The 6,000-nt window shown below is 43.1% G+C and overlaps 1 protein-coding gene across 2 annotated transcripts in view; it reads left to right on the top strand.

Annotated features, from left to right (window-relative positions):
- Window positions 1–3,367: 3,367 nt before the first annotated feature.
- The window catches only part of LOC144467780 (protein muscleblind-like), a 337,354-nt gene continuing 334,721 nt past the window's right edge, over window positions 3,368–6,000 (top strand). For both annotated transcript variants that reach the window (XM_078176723.1, XM_078176724.1), the window contains exons 1-2: window positions 3,368–3,876; window positions 4,237–4,358. The gene's annotated coding sequence lies outside the window, so the exon portion shown is untranslated. The remainder of the gene's footprint in view (window positions 3,877–4,236; window positions 4,359–6,000) is intronic.

Genomic DNA, 6,000 nt, shown 5'->3' with positions numbered 1-6,000 from the left:
TATTCGTGCAAACGATATGCACGGTCCTTCGGTATCAGGCACCGGGATCTTTTCCCGCTGCGAACCGTAGCGCGCAGAGGCCATCAGCGTCGGTATAAAGAATTTTCTACGGATCTCATTCGTTGCCTCCCTCGCACACTGTCACTTTGCCCCCCTTTCCTCCGCCGCGAATACGCCAGGGAACGAGATTAAGCAGGTATACAGTGCACACCATAAGTTTATTCGCCTCGAAAGTTCGCATACTATTCCCCGATTAGCGTTCTTGCGTAGTATCCGCGGGCAATCAAGCGTGACACGTGAAAGTGATCTCCGAAGAAGCTGTGACGGAGATAGATTCGCGAACGGACCAATCCAGGCTGGTTTTTCGAATAAATTAAATACAATTTACCGAGGCTGCCGAATACGGTGCCGTGTATTTTTAGAGACTCGTCACACGCGATTCAAAAGCGGTTTTGTACTTCTCTTTTACGGTTTTAGGAGGGGAAGTTGTTCAATGCGATGGATTGTACTTCTATTACGTAAGCACGTGTTTCTGAACGATAACCGTAGAAAGTGTTCACGAATAGGTGTCATCCAGTGATGATATTATAATATATATAATAAATATAATAAATACGATATTCGATTCTATATTTGTACTTTTGACGACTTATTTCGCAAAATATTTTACGCTGCTTTCTAAAAGTTATGATTCATTTGATTCTTGCCACCGTTGCAAATTAGTCATGTACGAATGTTGCACCATTTGATTACATGGTATTGTTTCTAAGAATTGAACGAATTTTCTTAGTGATGGCGTGATCAGTTAAATCTTTATATAAATAATAACTCCAAAAATGCTCATTTAGAAAAGTAAAAAGCTGGAGGATATTGTTTATGTAAATGAATATTTATTATATTATTCTTTACATTAATTACGTTTAGGGATAAACGCATAAGTTGTTTTTGTATGCGTTGAAATATTTTAACCATCAGATTTTTTATTTACGCTGGAAACTTCAGTAATATGCAAGTCCTATTGTTTTATTACAGAGTGAAAACAAGATATTTTAAAAGTAGACTTAAACATATAGAAATCTTTATATTCTATAATATAATCATTAAAAGGTATTAATAAAAATGAATGAAGTACACGTTTAGAGTGTAAAACGTAGTCCGAAGGTTTGCACTGTTTTTAATTGCTTACACAGTTAGTTATGAAACAGAATAGTCTATGATAATATAATACTGTGTTCTACGTTAAAGTCTTTAATAAAATCACAGACGTTTCGGAAAACAATTTCAAGGTTAGCTACTTTACGTACATTTGACATTTTCTTACTAGTTCCTATAAAACATTTAATCCAGTGGTTGGAAAGGTAACTTTATCCGTCCATTGGAGTTACAAGTGCACTATATATACGAGAAATTTAAGGTCTTTCAAGTTTCATAGTAGATTCTTGAACTCAATGTCTAGGCCGTCGACCTATTTAACCGCGTTTACCTCACCGACACCTACTTATTATTTTACACTCTATAATCGTACTCCAACTTTAAGACATTATTCATGCATAAGAGAATTACTTTGCATGTTCCACTACATGTTGTTTTATTTAAATTTCTATGTCATCTTTACAGTTTGTTAATACACAAATACGGAAGAAATCTGTAACGTTAAAAAAGTACACAAACATGTTCAATAACATTTTTGTCAAAAAGATTTGCTGTTAACAAAGTGCTTGAAAAAGGTCTAGTGTTAAAATTCTGCGTTAAAACATTCGGTTACGCTATACCCAAAATTTCCTCGGCAATCAGGATAAAGAAACGTCGAAGCGTAGAGGCGGATTTGAAACGTCCAACTCGGTGGGAGTCTGAGAGCCAAAATTTCCTCCAAAAACTGATCAATGCGGGTAACTTAAACCGAGACTGTCTGTAGCAGCACGCGGTGAGGTTTTGGTCTCACATGCTTTGGAACAAGGTGACCCAGCAATTAGAATACACGTTTCCATCTACGACCTTGCATCGTTTACGACGCCTCTATCATCGCCCATGCTTATTGTACCGATGCGAATACCGTGCCTATCGCAGTCCTGCCGTATCTTCGTATCAGTCGTTGCACGTCACGGCGCGTACAAGCACCACCAGCGTCGCGTAGAAAGAATTTTCCTCGGTTCCCTTCCTCTTTCCCTTTCTCTTTCTCTCTTTGCGTCTTTTCTGTAGCGCGTGAACGCATGGAGAAACAAGATTACGCCGGTGTATGGTATACACGCGCTGGAAGTTCTGTTTCCTAGGAACGGGACTGAGATAGGTGGAAGAAAAAGCGAGAAAGAGAGATTGACTAAACCTCTTCCATCCGCGAGCGTGATAGTCAGTGGGCGATGCGCGACCAAGCCTAACCTGTGCCGGTTCTCCAGCAGGGTAAGCAGAGAGGCTGGGTCGCTAGACGGTGAAAGATAGAACGAGACAGCTGCCGTCGAATGGCTCCCTGTGTGCGTGTGCACTGGTCGCATGTGTGTGGGAGCATACAGGAGTGTTTGTGAGAATATGCATGCGTGTATGTGTGTGTAGGTGGTGGGGCTAGAGCGGCGCATGCGCGTCAAGGACGCTTATTGAGCCACGGAGAGAGGGGCGTTTGGTGCCTCATCGTCGGCGGTGGTGGCGGTGACGGCGACGTGGCATGGTATATGGTCGCATGGGTGCAGCGAGGGGTGAGGTGGATAGCTGATATTATGCGGGGGAGGGGATCCTGGCTCCTCGTAGTCGGGAAAAGCAAGAGGAGGGTAGATACGCGATAATCGAAGAGAGAAAGAGTGTTGGTGTGACGGTGTGCGTCACGATAGTTCGCATGTACGTCCAAGAGAGATAGAACAGGGGGATAGAACAGGGACAGAGCTAAACTGCCGAAGCGAAAGGGGAGCATGCGAAAGAAGGAGACGGACAGGGTTTCGAATTAGTGAGAGGATGCATAGTTGCGCGATAGGTGGTAGAAAGAGAGAAATGCGATAGAGGTACGCGCATCGAACGAAGACGCGAACACCGAGCAGCGAACGATACGAAACGTTGAAGAAGGAGAAGGAGAGACGTATACCGTCAAGCGAATCGGCCGATCGTAGGTGTGACTAAGTGAGATAGACGGAGGGGAACAGAAACGGACGAATGCAACGGAGCGAGGTTTGGCGAAGAGGGAGAAAGAAGGAGATAGGTTGATATAGGTAGGTTGAGTGTAGCTAGGGTGAAGAGCAAGGAAGGTAGAGGGCGGGGAGTCCAGAGGGTAGGACGAAGGCGGTAGGCAGAAAGGGGAATATGAATGGCGAAGAGTGGGGTAAAGGGGGCGCTAGTGTCGGACAGTCGGTGTCGCGCCAGGCCCCCGCTAGCGGCTAGCCAAGCAAGCAGCAAGCAGTCGCAATCCCGTCGCCTAACCAGCATTGCTCGCCTTACCTTTTCACCCTCTTACAAAATCGCATCGAGGCTTCCGTCAGACGCATATATTTGCCCCGTTCCATCAACCGGTCCCTCCGACGTCGTTCGTCGTCGTTCGTCGTCGCCATTGCCGCCGCCACCGCCGCCGCCGCTGTCGCCGTCGCCGTCGCCGTTGCTGCTACTGCCGTCGTCATCGTCGCACACGCAGTACGTCGTCGTTATTGCTCTCGCAATCGTCGTCCAGTCGCGCGTGGATTACGAAGCAGCGGTTCTTGTTAGAAAAGGGAAATTGCGAGCGAATACTATTAACCATTCGAAGGAATTGAAACGGAGTCTCCCGCGAGAATATCGGACAAGCTGATTATGAGTTGGAACAGTGGAGCGGGTCAGCGAGCATCCGGGCCAGCGTTTTTAAAGTGAGAACAAGTTTTCCGTGGTTTTGTGTCGTACCCGCGAGATCCGTTGGAACAGTACAGTGTGAGTACACGGCAACCGTTGGATTTCTGTCGTTTTACGTTCTTTATCGTGAGAATACACATACATATATGCATATAGAAAAAGGAAGCTAGTGCAGTATCTGAACCGAAAGTTTTCCTATGTCGCACGTCAAAGATTACGGAGCCATCGTGTTATTGTCGGAATATTAGTGCTGGCGAATAAGATATATATGTATATGTATATACATGCATACGTACATACATAGATAACATATATTTATATATACATATTGGTATAAATATATATATATATACAGGCATATATATTTATATTTATACATGTATATATTTACGTATATATATATATCTCTATTTTTGGTGTGTTGTTTGTTACCACAAGTGAGGAGTACCAAGGTTCGAGGAACCAGTGAACGCTCGCCGACCGCCTAACCTTACGTCTTGTCACGGTGACCGACATCACGGCGAGATCGCGGCTGATACCTCCGCGTGTTCCGGCGCAAGGTAGTACAGTACATCGCTATTTTACGATACATATGTGTGCCTGTACGACCGTGTTCGTTTAGTAAACGTTCTAGCGTACAGAGCAATAAGTCGTGTAGCCATTGGCCGCGCGTGGGCGCTCCGTTGTATGTATTTCGAACCTATACATGTATCACGGTTCACATCGTCATCCCAATGACGTCATCGCTCCTGTAATTACATTTTTACGTCGTTTTACGGGATCGAATATTTGCACCGTTTCTTTCTTTTTTTTTTTATCTCTTCTCCAACAAAATTTCTGAAACAATGAAAAAGGATCGATTGCAGAACGATTCGTCCGGTTTTCATTGAACGTGATCGCGTTGATTGGCGAGATACGTTTGTTTTTCAGTTTCGATTTTTCATTATCGGAGTTTCTTACGTTACTTGGACTCGTCTTTCGTGAGAAACACAATCGGATCATCCGTGCCCGTACCTTTCGAGTTTGTATCGTTACCATTGTGACTGGAAGCGAGAGAAATGGAAAGACAGAGAACGAAACAAAAGAAAACCATGCAATCGACACGTTTTGCCGCAAAGCGAATTCGAAACCGTCGCGCGGCAACGAGTGCATCGAGCGCTTCCATGTTACGTGTACGCGTGAGATGATTAGCCACGTGTCGTTAATTTCTCGTTTACCTTGCGCGTGTTCTTCGTTTCATCCATTTTGATTTCTACGAATATTGCACGGATCATCGTTTTAGAATGTCTTTTTCATTCGGGGATTAAAATAATTAATAACGGTTGTCGCATGGGCCTCGTGTAAACCAACGCATTTTATAAAATCTCGAACACATGTAATTGTTGTTATATTCCAGTTTTATGTAATCCAATTCGTGTCGAAACGCGAAGCGTGGCGAGCACTCGGTAAACTCGTTGCTTTAAAGTGTATGGGTACGGTCATGATAAATGTGTCTTACTTCATGTTATCTTTTCATGAACGATAGCGATAAGTAAATTACGTTCGACCATTTCCCACGGTTCGTTCATTATGCACAGACATGTTTCATTGTATTTATCCCATAACTTCTTGAGTTAAGCATGGACTACCAATCAAGCAGAATGACATAATTCGATACGAATTGCAGTGAAATTGGAGCAGGCTGGAATAATGTTTTATTGAAGTCGAAAAATCTTCGGATACCGATATATAGAAATTCTTTTCGGTGATTCGTGAACGTGTTGTTCCCAGTTGCACAGGGTGTTCTTAGGTTATTCGTTCCCTTCGCATTCCTACGCGGGCAGGTATGCGACCTTGTTATCTGTAACTTTAATCTTCTTTCGAGGCATTACAGTCCAAAGAGTTACTGTTGCGATCTATAGTTTTAATTTATTTTCCAAACGTGAGTGCAAGACCCGTGGAGAGGTTTCAAAAAATCCAACGACTTCGGCGAGATTTAAATAACTCTGATCTAAGCTAGTAAGTCGATTTCTCGATGGAAGGATAGATTTTATTGCTTTACTATTCCTGTCGCGAGTTCTAGTTTTTGTAGAAAGGTTTATTTCGTCAGTTACGAAGTTAATTAAAAGTAAAATAAGATGGGAATTATTTAAGAGTTGTGAAACTAATAAAATGATTTATCTGTCAAATTCTTCGTTGAACTGGGAATATTTATTAAAGTTT

Source organism: Augochlora pura, chromosome 3, assembly GCF_028453695.1.
Source record: "Augochlora pura isolate Apur16 chromosome 3, APUR_v2.2.1, whole genome shotgun sequence".
Taxonomy (NCBI): Eukaryota; Metazoa; Arthropoda; class Insecta; order Hymenoptera; family Halictidae; genus Augochlora; species Augochlora pura.
Note: the sequence above shows the minus strand (reverse complement) of the source record. Positions and strands in the feature narration are given on the sequence as shown.